Raw genomic sequence first — 14,035 nt, forward strand, 5'->3', positions numbered from 1 at the left:
ATGGCCCTGTCCCACGGTGCGAGTTCATTGCAAGAGCTCTCCCGAGTTAAAAAAAAATCAAACCCGTGGTAAGCACGTAGAATGAACGTAGCGGGTACGTCGGAGCTCGGGGACATCTCTTAGCGCTAACGGCAGGTACTCGGGAAGACTCGCTAACGGCAGGTAAGCACGGGAAGACTCGTGAAGATTTTTCAACATGATGAGAAATGTCCACGAGAGCCCCGAGTACCGACGAGCGGCCATTACCGTAAATCTCCGAGTTCGAATCAGGGCAAACTCGGGAGAACTCTTGGAATGAACTCATACCGTGGGACAGGGGCTTTACACATGTAAACCTCGTGAAACAAGTTCACAGGTTCTGGGAGCAGAATTAGGCCATTCGGCCCATTAAGTCTACTCCGACATGGACTGACGGTCTAAAAGCAAAATCGCTGTGAGACAAACTATCGGGGCTATAACAACAAAAAAGTTATTTTACTAAAATAATTTCTTTGCCCAAAGATGGGCAAAGCCTTTTAACTATTCAGGGCTAGATCATAGCATTATCTTTGCTGCTTTCACCTCTCGTGAATGTGTCTGGTTGTACATATAAAAAGGTTTTCCTCATTTCATCGAGTTTATCGATTATAGAAAATAGAAAATAGGTGCAGGAGGAGGCCATTCGGCCCTTCCAGCCAGCACCGCATCCTATCGCAAATGTTTTAAAACATATTTCTAACGCTTTTTTGTTCCACGTTTAGCCCTGCTCAAGCAGTCTGAAGCCCCACACCGTCCAACATGCCCCATCTACACTAGTCCCACCTGCCTGCGTTTGGCCCATATCCCCCCAAAACTGTCCTATCCATGTACCTGTCTAAATGTTTCTTAAACGTTGTCATGTTTGAGAAGGAACTGCAGATGCTGGAAAAATCGAAGGTGGACAAAAATGCTGGAGAAACTCAGCGGGTGAGGCAGCATCTATGGAGCGAAGGAATAGGCGACGTTTCGGGTCGAGACCCGGAAGGGTCTCGACCCGAAACGTCACCTATTCCTTCGCTCCATAGATGCTGCCTCACCCTTCAGGGTCCCAACCCGAAACGTCACCTATTCCTTCGCTCCATAGATGCAGCCTCACCCGCTGAGTTTCTCCAGCATTTTTGTCCACCTTCATCCCGGGCTAATCGCTTCTCAACGTTAAGTGCCGCTACAATTTGTCGTGCATTCCTAAAAGACTATGACTGAAAATTCATCAAAAAATACAAAACGTACCCCTTCAAAATATAAAACATGGACCTGTCGACATCATTCCCCATCCTCCAGATAAACCAACATCTGCTAGAATTAATTGATATTTAAATTTTATTTTAAGTTCAAGATAATTCCCCGCTTCTTTTGCCAGAAAACGTTGGGGTGCTGAATTTTTATCTTTGATACTCTGACGGATCTGGAACCTTTTAAAAAATATTTTGGTTTGTTTTATTTTATTTATTTTTTGGCCACTCTGGGACATGATTATCAGATGACATCATGGTTGTCTAAACAGTTTATCTTCAGGGGATCTGGACAAGCAGTTAATAGTTTGGCTAAAAAGGCAGTTCATTGTAACAGCATCTACGTACTAAAGCGGCACGGTGGCGCCGCGGTAGAGTTGCTGCCTCACAGCGCCAAGGGTCCCGGGTTCGATCCCAATCTTGCTATTGAGGGAGTGCAGCGTAGGTTTACAAGGTTAATTCCCGGGATGGCGGGACTGTCATATGCTGAGAGAATGGAGCAGCTGGGCTTGTACACTCTGGAGTTTAGAAGGATGAGAGGGTATCTCATTGAAACATATAAGATTGTTAAGGGTTTGGACACGCTAGAGGCAGGAAACATGTTCCCGATGTTGGGGGAGTCCAGAACCAGGGGCCACACACAGTTTAAGAATAAGGAGTAAGCCATTTAGAACGGAGACGAGGAAACACTTTTTCTCGCAGAGTGGTGAGTCTGTGGATTTCTCTGCCTCAGAGGGCGGTGGAGGCAGGTTCTCTGGATACTTTCAAGAGAGAGCTAGATAGGGCTCTTAAAAATAGCTGAGTCAGGGGATACGGGGAGAAGGCAGGAGCGGGGCACTGATTGGGGATGATCAGCCATGATCACTTTGAATGGCGGTGCTGGCTCGAAGGGCCGAATGGCCTACTCCTGCACCTATTGTCTATTGACCATGGGTGCTGCCTGTACGGAGTTTGCACGTTCTCCCCGTGACCTGCGAGGGTTTTCTCCGAGATCTTCGGTTTTCTCCCACACTCCAAAGACGTGCAGGTCTTTTAGGTTAACTGGCCTGGTACAAATGTAAAATTGTGTAGGATAGTGTTAGCATGCAAGGATCACTGGCCACGGACTCGGTGGGCCGAAGGGCCTGTTTCCATGCTCAATCTCAAAACTAAACTAAACTATCAAACTAAACTAAACTAATCTACTGTTGGTGAATTTAAAGGAGAAACCCTCATAATTCTGCTGTTTAAAGCATTCAGCTCATAAATTGTAAAGTCAAAATATTTTACTGGTTTAACAATAATCCTTGCATTTCTGTCGTTTGCCGGGGATAAGGTGGAAAGATCTTTATTGTTTGCATTTGGCTGCTGAGTTTTTCGTGGAAGTTTGTTGGTGAGATCAGCATTGGTTAGTATTTTGATAGTTTTAGTTTTGAGATACAGCAGGAAACAGGTCCTTCAGTCCTCCGAGTCCACACCAACCATCGATCAATGTTCATCTGAACAAGGGCCTCGATCTGAAACGTCACCTATCCATGTTCTCCACAGATGCTGCCTGACCCGCTGAGTTACTCCAGCACTCTGTGAAACGTCACCTATCCATGTTCTCCACAGATGCTGCCTGACCCGCTGAGTTACTCCAGCACTCTGTGAAACGTCACCTATCCATGTTCTCCACAGATGCTGCCTGGCCCGCTGAGTTATGGTGCAGCAGCATCTATGGAAACCCTTCTGGAAATAGGCAACGTTTCGTGTGTGCTGTGCTGTGCTGTGTGATTCTATGACTCCATCATACATCTCAAGAGTCAAGGAAATTGGGTTGGAGTAGTTCCTCGACTGTATCTGGCTTTCCCGATGAGGCCTTCTATACATCGGCGAGACCAAGCGTAGACTTGGCCACCGTTTCGCAGAACTCTTGCGTTCAGCCCACCAAGGCCTGCTGGATCTCCCGGCAGCTAACCATTTTAACTCCCCTTCCCATTCCCACACCTACCTCTCTGTCCTGGGACTCCCCCGTTGTCAGCGTGAGGCCACCCGCAAACTGGAGGAACAGCACCTCATAGGTTCATAAGCGACAGCAGCAGAATTAGGCCGTTCGGCCCATCAAGTCCTTTCCGCCATTCAATCATGGCTGATCTATCTCTCCCTCCTAACTCCATTCTGCCTTCTCCCCATAACCCCCCGACACCCGTACTGATCAAGAATCTGTGAATCGCTGCTTTAAAATTACCCACTGACTTGGCCCTCTCCCCCCCCTCCCTCCCACCCTGCATATAACCGTCTGAAGGAGGGTCCCAAACGTAAACTTTACCTATCTGTGTTCTCCAGAGAATCTGCCCGACCCATTGAGTTACTCCAGCATTTTATGTCTTTTTGTTTGTAAACCAGCACCTGCAGTTCCTCGTGTCTTCAGAAGACTTCATCTTCTCCAAAAACCTCCCTGGTCATCTCATATGAGTATTGGCGGTGTTAGTGTAAAATTTCAGCAGAGCAAGTGTATTTATATCGTGTAGGAAGGAACTGCAGATGCTGGTTTACACCGAAGATAGACGCAAAATGCTGGAGTAACTCAGCGAGACCTGCAGCCTCTCTGGAGAGCAGGTATGGGTGACGTTTCGGGTCGGGACTGAAGAATTGTCTATCTTGAGTGTATTTGTATCAACTGGCTTGCTTTCCAGTATTTGGTGGGGTAGGGTGGACACCACTGTCACCAAGAACAATCGGGCAACTTTGACCTGAAATAAATATAACAGTAACAATTTCTTGTCCGTAAAATTTGGAATGAAAGCAAAAACGCTTCACCATTTTGTTTGCCAGAAGCATCTTCTCATCAGTTACCTTTCCCTTTAATAAATTCAACAATTAATACAAATATGGCAAGTCCATTTCACACTGTAAGCTAAGTTCCTGCAACTACCAACCTGACATAACTTCATCCAGAGGCCCTTTGGTTTCGGAGGGAGAATCGATTGAGTGAATGAAATTGAGATTTTTCAAAAAGTATTTTTTCCTTACACAAATTTTGTTGTTTGTAACATATTAGCGCTTGACCGTTTATTTTACGGTAAACCCTCGTTATTACGGACTTCTTTCTAATGGATTTTGGTTATAGTGGACAGTCACTGTGAGAACACAGGCTGCTAGTTACACTGTGGAGGTGATTGAAATTGACAAAGCGTTGAAATTGATAAACAATTGGAATTGACAAGGTATTGAAATTGACAACCCATAGGAATTGCCAAGGCATTGGAATTGACAAGGCATTGGAATTGACAAGGCATTGGAATTGACAAGGCATTGGAATTGACAAGGTATTGAAATTGACAAGGCATTGGAATTGACAAGGCATTGGAATTGACAAGGCATTGGAATTGACAAGGCATTGGAATTGACAAGGTATTGGAATTGACAAGGTATTGAAATTGACAAGGCATTGGAATTGACAAGGCATTGAAATTGACAAGGCATTGGAATTGACAACCCATTAGAATTGACAACCCATTGGAATTGACAACCCATAGGAATTGTCAAGGCCTTGGAATTGACAAGGCATTGGAATTGACAAAGCATTGCTTAGATCAACACTTAACTCTATTAAACAATGTTACAATCACCCTTTAATATGTTTAGCTTGCAGTAACAAAAATACATTTATTTGCCGTGAAAAAAACGTTGCCTTTGAAAGCAATTTGTTGTTTTACGGAGTGACCGCTAGGTGATTGGAACGAATCCCTTCCTCAGTTATAGAGGACAATCGGCAATAACGGCGTCCATTCCCTCTGTAATGGTCCGTTAGAACGAGGGTTTTACTGTACATGTGACTCCCTTCCTGTTAAGTGCTCTTTCAATTCCCCCTTAAAGTGATTCCGATATAAAGACTAAACTCTCAGCACCACAAGTTTTTGACACGATGTCGACATCACTGCCAACTCCGAGAACACAACTCCTAATTCCTCCATGCTAAATCGCCCGCAGAATTGACAACATTGCATTTCAAGTGACTATAGTATGTGATATGGCTGGGGCCTGACCATCACACCACCTATGCTTTCCCCCCTTGAACACTGATCCAGATCTAACTGTGAAACCATCCCTGTGTGTAGATGATGCATGTTTGCATGTGTCGACGGAACCCCGCGCCATTCTGCCAACCACTAGCTATTTCTAAACCTGTCGCCTGACTGAGAATTTTAAAATGACCAGAAAATGCTGGAAAGACACTCAGCAGGTGCGACCGCACCTGCGGAAAAGAGACACAGAGTTAACGTGTAACATGGAGAATTGTGGCCCTTCGGCCCACAATGTCTGTGCTGAACATGGTGCCCAGGTCAGCATTTACCCGCAAAACATTTCTGCTTAACATTTCAACGTTCGCTGTCCTTCTCTCACCGCAGATGCTGGCTGACTTGTTGAGTGTTTCCTGCATTGTCCCAGTTTTGTTTTCAGTTTTCCAGCATCTGCTGGGTTTTTTTTCTCTTTTGATATTTGTGCATCGTGGGGAAGGTGGGTGGATAGGTTCTGCAAAATGGCCCAACATGTATCGTGTGCCAAGCTGTTGTTGACTTGGAACCTCTGCTTGCTGGTGGGTGGACAAGCGCACTGTCAAACAGCAGAGTGGGGGGTTCACGATGAGTTAAGGTGAAGGGGTCAATATAACAGGAGGCTGATGTCAGGGTGCAGCATTCTCCTCGCTCACGTCTCATTAGTGCCCAAATAAATCGATGAGTTCTGACCTTGTCGATGGGAGCAAGATTCAAGAGTCGTAGAGTGTTTTACTGTTATGCCCCTGTCCCACTTAGGAAACCGGAACGGGAAACCTCTGGAGACTTTGCGCCCCACCCAAGGTTTCCGTGCGGTTCCCGGAGGTTTTTATCAGTCTCCCTAATGGTCGAAAGTGGTTTCCGCTTTTTCTAAGTCCCGGCGATTATTTCAAAAAATTCAAAACCGGCCGCGACTAAAAATAGGTTGCCGTTTTAAAAATCGGTAATTTTTTAGTTGAAGCTGGTTGTGATGCTAGTTGAAGGTGGTTGCCGGAGGTTGCTGGTGGTTGCCGGAGGTTGCGGGTAGTGGTAGGTAAGATCTTCCACTACTTGCAACCTCCGGCAACCACCTTCAACTAGCATCGCAACCGGCTTCGACTAAAAAATAACCGATTTTTTAAACGGCAACCTATTTTTAGTCGCGACCCGTTTTGAATTATTTGAAATAATCTCCGGGACATAGAAGAAGCGAAAACCACTTTCGACCATTAGGGAGACTGACAAAAACCTCCGGGAACCTCCGGGTGGGGCTCAAAGTCTCCAGAGGTTTCCGTTCAAGTTTCCTAAGTGGGACAGGGGCATTACATGTCCCAGATGGAACAATTACATTCTTACTTGCAGCAGCACAATACCATCTCCACCAACGTCCACTCTTGCCCAGATGCATGCAATGGCTTTAGCAGCTTCTTGGCAGCTAATTGTCGGTCATCTCAGCCCGAACTCTGGCGCAGCCACTGCGAAAAAATATAATCAACCTTCCCTCGACCAACACGTCACCCGATCCCTCATCTCCAGAGATGCTGCCTGTCCCGCTGAGTTACTCCAGCTTTTATGTGTCTCTACCTTCTATGTAACCCCTTGCTTGAGGATGCGTACGCTGCACAGGCAGGGTCGGGCTGCAGGGGGCTCGAAGGCAGGATTCCGTCTCTCCCCCCCCCCCCCAAATAACAAAGTCCCTCCCTTTGGAAGTATAAATGACGGAGAAAATGACTTGCAAGCATTCACCTGTAATAAACTCTGTGGCATGTTTTAAGGAGCTTCAAGATATACTCTTCAGACCAGAAATGTCTATGTCGCTAAAATATTACTGCAGATGTTTTTGTCGATTCTATTACTTTCCCATCTTGTTCAGTAATGTACTTGTAACATGCATGTAATGGATAGACTGCAAGAGTTTACACTTTGGCTTCTGGTGTTGCAGATTGAGAATGGGGCTTATATAGTAACGGGCCTGAAGAGGTTCTTTGCCTTTGACAATCATGACTTCAATTTATAATGTATTTGGGATGTTTGGGAATCAATTGCCTCACTGAAATAAAATTGAGTTTTGATCATCATGGATGCGGCTGTGTTGGTGTTGTTGACTTTGTTCTTGGAGAACTGCATGAGGACAACATAGAAACATAGACAACAGGTGCAGGAGTAGGCCATTCGGCCCTTCGAGCCAGCACCGCCATTCAATGTGATCATGGCTGATCATCCAGAATCAGTATTTAAGAAGGAACTGCAGATGCTGGGAAATCGAAGGTACACAAAAATGCTGGAGAAACTCAGCGGGTGCAACAGCATCTATGGAGCGAAGGAAATAGGCAACGTTTCGGGCCGAAACGTTGCCTATTTCCTTCGCTCCATAGATGCTGCTGCACCCGCTGAGTTTCTCCAGCATTTTTGTGTACCATCCAGAATCAGTACCCTGTTCCTGCTTTCTTATCCCCATATCCCTTGTTTCCATTAGCCCTAAGAGCTAAATCTCACTCTCTCTTGAAAGCATCCAGTGAATTGGCCTCCACTGCCTTCGGTGGCAGAGCATTCCACAGATTCACAACCCTCTGGGTGAAAAAGTTTTTCCTCATCTAACCCCCAAATGGTTTACCCCTTATTCTTAAACTGTGTGACCCCTGGTTCTGGACTCCCCCAACATGGGGACCATTTTTCCTGCATCTAGCCTGTTCAATCCCTTAATAATTTTATATGTTTCTATAAGATATCCTCTCATCCTTCTAAACTCCAGTGAACTTCCAAGATGGTGCCCTACCCAGGTGACCATTTGCGTGCTGGCCACAGAAGTAAATCTGCAATCACATATTACAATTGCCCCACGCTCATAAATCTCAACGTTTCTTGCTTCACTCTCGGACTATCCTTGATCGGACTTTGCTGGCTTTACCTTGCACTAAACGTTATTCCTTTACCTTGTAAATGACTCGATTGTAATCATGTATTGTCTTTCCGCTGACTGGTTAGCACGCAACAAAAGCTTTTCACTGTACCTCGGTACACGTGACAATAAACTGAACTGAGATGTGTTCGACTTTAAGGTATGACATTGGGCACTGCATGGAAACAGGCGCTTCGGCCCATCGAGTCCCTGCCGACCATCAACCATTCCCTGTTTATGAAGGAACTGCAGATGCTGGAAAAATCGAAGGTAGACAAAAATGCTGGAGAAACTCAGCGGGTGAGGCAGCATCTATGGAGCGAAGGAATAGGTGATGTTTCGGGTCGAGACCCTTCTTTTTCAACCACTCCCTGCACACGAGGGGGAAATTCACAGAGGGACACTTATCCCACAAACCCCCACATCTTGTGAGGTGGAAGGGGACCGGAGGAAACCCACGCGGTCACCGGGAGAACGTGCAAACTCCACACAGACAGCACTTGAGGTCAGGATAGAACCTTGGCCTCTGGTGCTGTGAGGCAGTGGCTCCACCAGCCGCCTCCCTCGCTCCTGATGGACTGCGGAGCAGGGGGTATGTTGTAGAGCAGTAGGATTTATACGGTTAAGGTCTATAGCTGCCACCTCACCGTCTGCGAATGTCACCCATGGCTCGCTGGAATTGCAACTCGACACCTGAGCAAAGTTAAAGGATTTAAGTTGCCTCCCTGTGTCTGTCAACGTGTTAATAATGTGTAAATGTGTCCACTCACCCTGCGACCACAGCCCATTGCCAGACCAATCCTCATTTGTTTTCCTACAGGGAGGAACCAAAGATAGACACTAAAAGCTGGAGTAACTCAGAACGGTGGCGCAGCGGGTAGAGCTGCTGCCTCCCAGCGCCAGAGACCCGGGTTCCATCCCGACTACGGGCGCTGTCTGTACGGAGTTTGTACGTTCTCCCCGTGACCTGCGTGGGTTTTCTCCGGGTGCTCCGGTTTCCTCCCACACTCCAGAGACGTGCAAGGTTGTAGGTTAATTGGCTTAGGTAAAAAATTGTACATAGTCTCTAGTGTGTGTAGGGTAGTGCTAGTATAGGGGGTGAAAGCTGGTTGGCACAGACTCCGTGGGCCGAAGGGCCTGTTTCCGCGCTGCATCTTATAAATTGTTACAGGAAAGATGTTGTCAAGCTGGAAAGAGTACAGAGAAAATTTATGAGGCTTTTGCCAGAACTAGAGGGTGTGAGCTACAGGGAGAGGTTGAGCAGGCTGGGACTCTATTGCATGGAGCGCAGGAGGATGAGGGATGATCTTATAGAGGTTTATAAGATCATGAGAGGAATAGATTGGATAGATGCACAGAGTCTCTTGCCCAGAGTAGGTGAATCGAGGACTTGAGGTTTAAGGTGAAGGGGGAAAAGATTTAATAGAAATCCGAGGGGTAACTTTTTCACACAGAGGGTGGTGGGTGTATGGAACAAGCTGCCAGAGGAGGTAGTTGAGGCTGGGACTATCCCAACATTTAAGAAACAGTTAGACTGGTACATGGTTGGGACAGATTTAGAGGGAAATGCACCAAATGCGGGCAAGTGGGACTAGCGTAGATGGGACACGTTGGGCAAGTTGGGCCGAAAGGCCTGTTTCCACACTGCATCACTCAATCTCTGTGGTGGAAGATTGCAACCATCACGTGGTCCGCCCTGTTTCGACGAATGCAATCAACCTGGCGTACACAATCAAATAAGATCGAATAGAACAAGTTGTCCTACAACTTTAGGCCGTACACAAGAAGAACACAGTTTAAGGATAAGGGGGAAATCTTTTAGGACCGAGATGAGGAAAACATTTTTCACACAGAGAGTGGTGAATCTTTGGAATTCTCTGCCACAGAATGTAGTTGAGGCCACAGTTCTTTGGCTATATTTAAGAGGGAGTTAGATGTGGCCCTTGTGGCTAAAGGGATCAGGGGGTATGGAGAGAAGGCAGGTACAGGATACTGAGTTGGATGATCAGCCATGATCATATTGAATGGCGGTGCAGGCTCGAAGGGCCGAATGGCCTACTCCTGCACCCATTTTCTATGTTTCTAAGAAGAAGACTCAATCTCTAAAGTCGAACATCTCAATCTCGTTTTAAACCCCCTGTTCCTCAGGGCGCTGTTGAAACGAGGGCGTCTGCGCCCAGTAACGCCGACTGACTGATGCTAATAAATTCCATCTCTCCCGCCCCATCGGACACGATGATTAAGCCGCTCGCTTGGAATTCTGGCTGCCGTCAGCGAAAGATAAATCACATGCGAGGATTTTAATTTAAGACCTCTGGTTGCATTTTACAAGATGAACATATTTTTAAAATTAAAAACAACCTACTTATACTGACTGCAAACATCGGTATGTACTTTTGTACACATCACCACAATGTGGCAATCTTTCATCTTTTTATCTATACTTTGTTAGGGCCCTGTCCCACTGTACGAGTTCATTCAAGAGCTCTCCTGAGTTTGAAAAAAAAAATCGAACTCGTGGTAAGCACATAGAATGTACGTAGCGGGTACGTCGGAGCTCGGGGACGTCTCTTAGCGGCTCGTAACGCTAACGGCAGGTACTCGGGAAACGCGGTAAGCTCGGGAAGACTCGTGAAGATTTTTCAACATGTTGAAAAATGTCCACGAGAGCCCCGAGTACCTACGAGCGGCCATTACCGTAATTCTCCGAGTTCGAATCAGGGGAAACTCGGGAGAGCTCTTGAATTAGCTCGTACAGTGGGACAGGCCCATTAGTTTTACCCTGTGATTAAAACAGGGCAAAGGATCAATATCCAATAGACGTTTAACTGTTAGTGTCATAGAGTGATACAGCGTGGAAATGGGCCCTTCGGCCCAACTAGCCCATACCGGCCAACATGTCCCATCTACAGTAGTCCCACCTGCCCGCGCTTGGTCCAGATCCCTCCAAACCTGTCCTATCCATGTACCTGTCTAAATGTCTCTTAAATGTTGGGATAGTCCCAGCCTCAACTACCTCCTCTGGCAGCCCGTTCCATACACCCACCACCCTCTGTGTGAAAAGGTTACCCCTCGGATTCCAATTAAATCTTTACCCCTTCACCTTGAACCTATGTCCTCTGGTCCTCGATTCACAATACTAAACTAAACTAAACTCAAGTTGATGTGTGTGGCTTTGAATTGGCCTCTCGTTGACCAGTCAAGTTGAGGGTTTGGTCTCGCCCGCATCCCACACACAATCCCTTGACTTCCCAACGTGTTAGCCCAGGGGTGAGTCAACATCCACAACCCAGACCTCCTGCCGTTTAATAAATCACAACGGAATTCTTGGAGGAGAGAGCCTCTCTTCAGATGGGGCATAAATCAGCGTCACATGTTGATCCTGAAACCTCAGCACGGAGCAGAGACACGGTGCTTCAATGCTGCACCAAAGAACAAGGGATCAATTATCTTCCAAGTGGCAGGAGGGATTGTGACAAGCGCAGTGCACCTGCAGTTCCTCCTTCCCACAGTGGCGTGTTTGTTTCAAGGCACCTAAAGTAGCAGGTTGCAAGATTTTCTAGGAAGCTGCAAAAGAAAAGGTTCTTTGTAAGAGAGATTCGCAGCTAAAAATCTGGCTTTGGCCCGAGCCATATACCGTATTGCACTCTCCATCTTCCCCATTAAGGTCAATTAACTTTTTCCCCCCCGTCTCGGAGATTTATGTTGAACAGAATGAATATTGCACCTGTCTCTGGCAGACTCAATGCTGGAGAGAGGACAGGGGGCCAGGGGAATACACATGGTGAATTTGTAATTAGGGAGCAGTCGGGCAGACTCGGACTTTATCCCTTGGAGCGCAGGAGGATGAGGCATGTGATGTAATCGAGGCGTACTAAATCACGAGGGGAATAGATAAGGGTGAATGCACAGACACTTTTACCCAGGGCAGGGGAATCGAGAAACAGTGGACATAGGTTTAAGGTGAGAGGGGAGAGATTTAATAGGATCCCAAGGGGCACCTTTTTCACTGGGTGTATGGAACGAGCTGCTGGAGGAGGACTGAAGAAGGGTCCCGACCAAAAATGTCACCCATTCCATTTCTAAGGAGATGCTGCCTGACCCGCTGAGTTACATACACCCACCACCCTTTGTGTGAAAAGGTTACCCCTCTGATTCTTATGAAATCTTTCCCCCTTCACCTTTAACCTAAAGGTTCTCGATAAATCTTTGTATATTTGTAAAGATTAATCTTAGTGAATCTTCTTTGCACTCTCTCCAGTGTAACATCACGAGGTGAGAGGGGCAACGTTCAAATGGGATGTGAATGAACTGCTATTCAAAGTGAATGGCATGTTGGCTTTTATAACAAGAGGAATCAAATATAGGAGCAAAGAGGTCCTTCTGCAGTTGTAGAGAGCCCTAGTGAGACCACACCTGGAGTATTGTGTGCAGTTTTTTGGTCTCCTAATTTGAGGAAGGACATTCTTGCTATTGAGGGAGTGCAGCGTAGGTTTACAAGGTTAATTCCCGGGATGGCGGGACTGTCATATGCTGAGAGAATGGAGCAGCTGGGCTTGTACACTCTGGAGTTTAGAAGGATGAGAGGATATCTCATTGAAACATATAAGATTGTTAAGGGTTTGGTCATGCTAGAGGCAGGAAACATGTTCCCGATGTTGGGGGAGTCCAGAACCAGGGGCCACAGTTTAAGAATAAGGAGTAAGCCATTTAGAACGGAGACGAGGAAACACTTTTTCTCACAGAGAGTGGTGAGTCTGTGGAATTCTCTGCCTCAGAGGGCGGGTGAGGCAGGTTCTCTGGATGCTTTCAAGAGAGAGCTAGATAGGGCTCTTAAAATGTGATCAACCATGATCACATTGAATGGCGGTGCTGGCTCGAAGGGCTGAATGGCCTACTCCTGCACCTATTGTCTATTGTCTATTGTCTAAATAGATACCTCCTGCCCATTAATCTGTGATCACATGAACTTGCAAACATTTACCACCCAATTATGAGTCAAAACCAGAAATTACAAATTACTTTCTGCGATAACATCTACTGAATATTTAATACACATTCCTGTGTCTGTCTGTCCAAACCATAGGTATGTTGAAAGATCAGTGTGTCACGGTGGCGCAGCGGTAGAGTTGCTGCCTCACAGCGGCAGAGACCCGGGTTTGATCTCGACTACGGGTGCTGTCTGTACGGAGTTTGCACGTTCTCCCCGTGACCTGCGTGGGTTTTCTCAAAGATCTTCGGTTTCCTCCCACACTCCAAAAACGTACAGGCAAGCAGGTGAATTGACTTGGTATCATTGTAAATTGTCCCAAGTGAGTGTAGGATAGTGCGGGGATCACTGGTTAGCATGGACTCGATGGGCTGAAGGGCCTGTTACCACTTTGTAATCCTAGACTAGGATTATAACAGTAACTAAATAATAGTCATTCGTAAAAGATGAAATAGCGGCACATTTGGATAGTAGTAACAGGATCAGTCCGAGTCAGCATGGATTTACAAAGGGGAAATCATGCTTGACTAATCTTCTGGGATTTTTTGAGGATGTAACTAGGAAAATGGACAAGGGAGAGCCAGTGGATGTAGTGTACCTGCACTTTCAGAAAGCTTCAGGAAACATGTTCCCGATGTTGGGGGAGTCCAGAACCAGGGGCCACAGTTTAAGAATAAGGGGTAAGCCATTTAGAACGGAGACGAGGAAACACTTTTTCTCACAGAGAGTGGTGAGTCTGTGGAATTCTCTGCCTCAGAGGGCGGTGGAGGCCGGTTCTCTGGATGCTTTCAAGAGAGAGCTAGATAGGGCTCTTAAAGATAGCAGAGTCTGGGGATATGGGGAGAAGGCAGGAACGGGGTACTGATTGTGGATGATCAGCCATGATCACATTGAATGG

The sequence above is a fragment of the Amblyraja radiata genome, chromosome 21 (genome assembly GCF_010909765.2).
Source record: "Amblyraja radiata isolate CabotCenter1 chromosome 21, sAmbRad1.1.pri, whole genome shotgun sequence".
NCBI classification, from domain to species: domain Eukaryota; kingdom Metazoa; phylum Chordata; class Chondrichthyes; order Rajiformes; family Rajidae; genus Amblyraja; species Amblyraja radiata.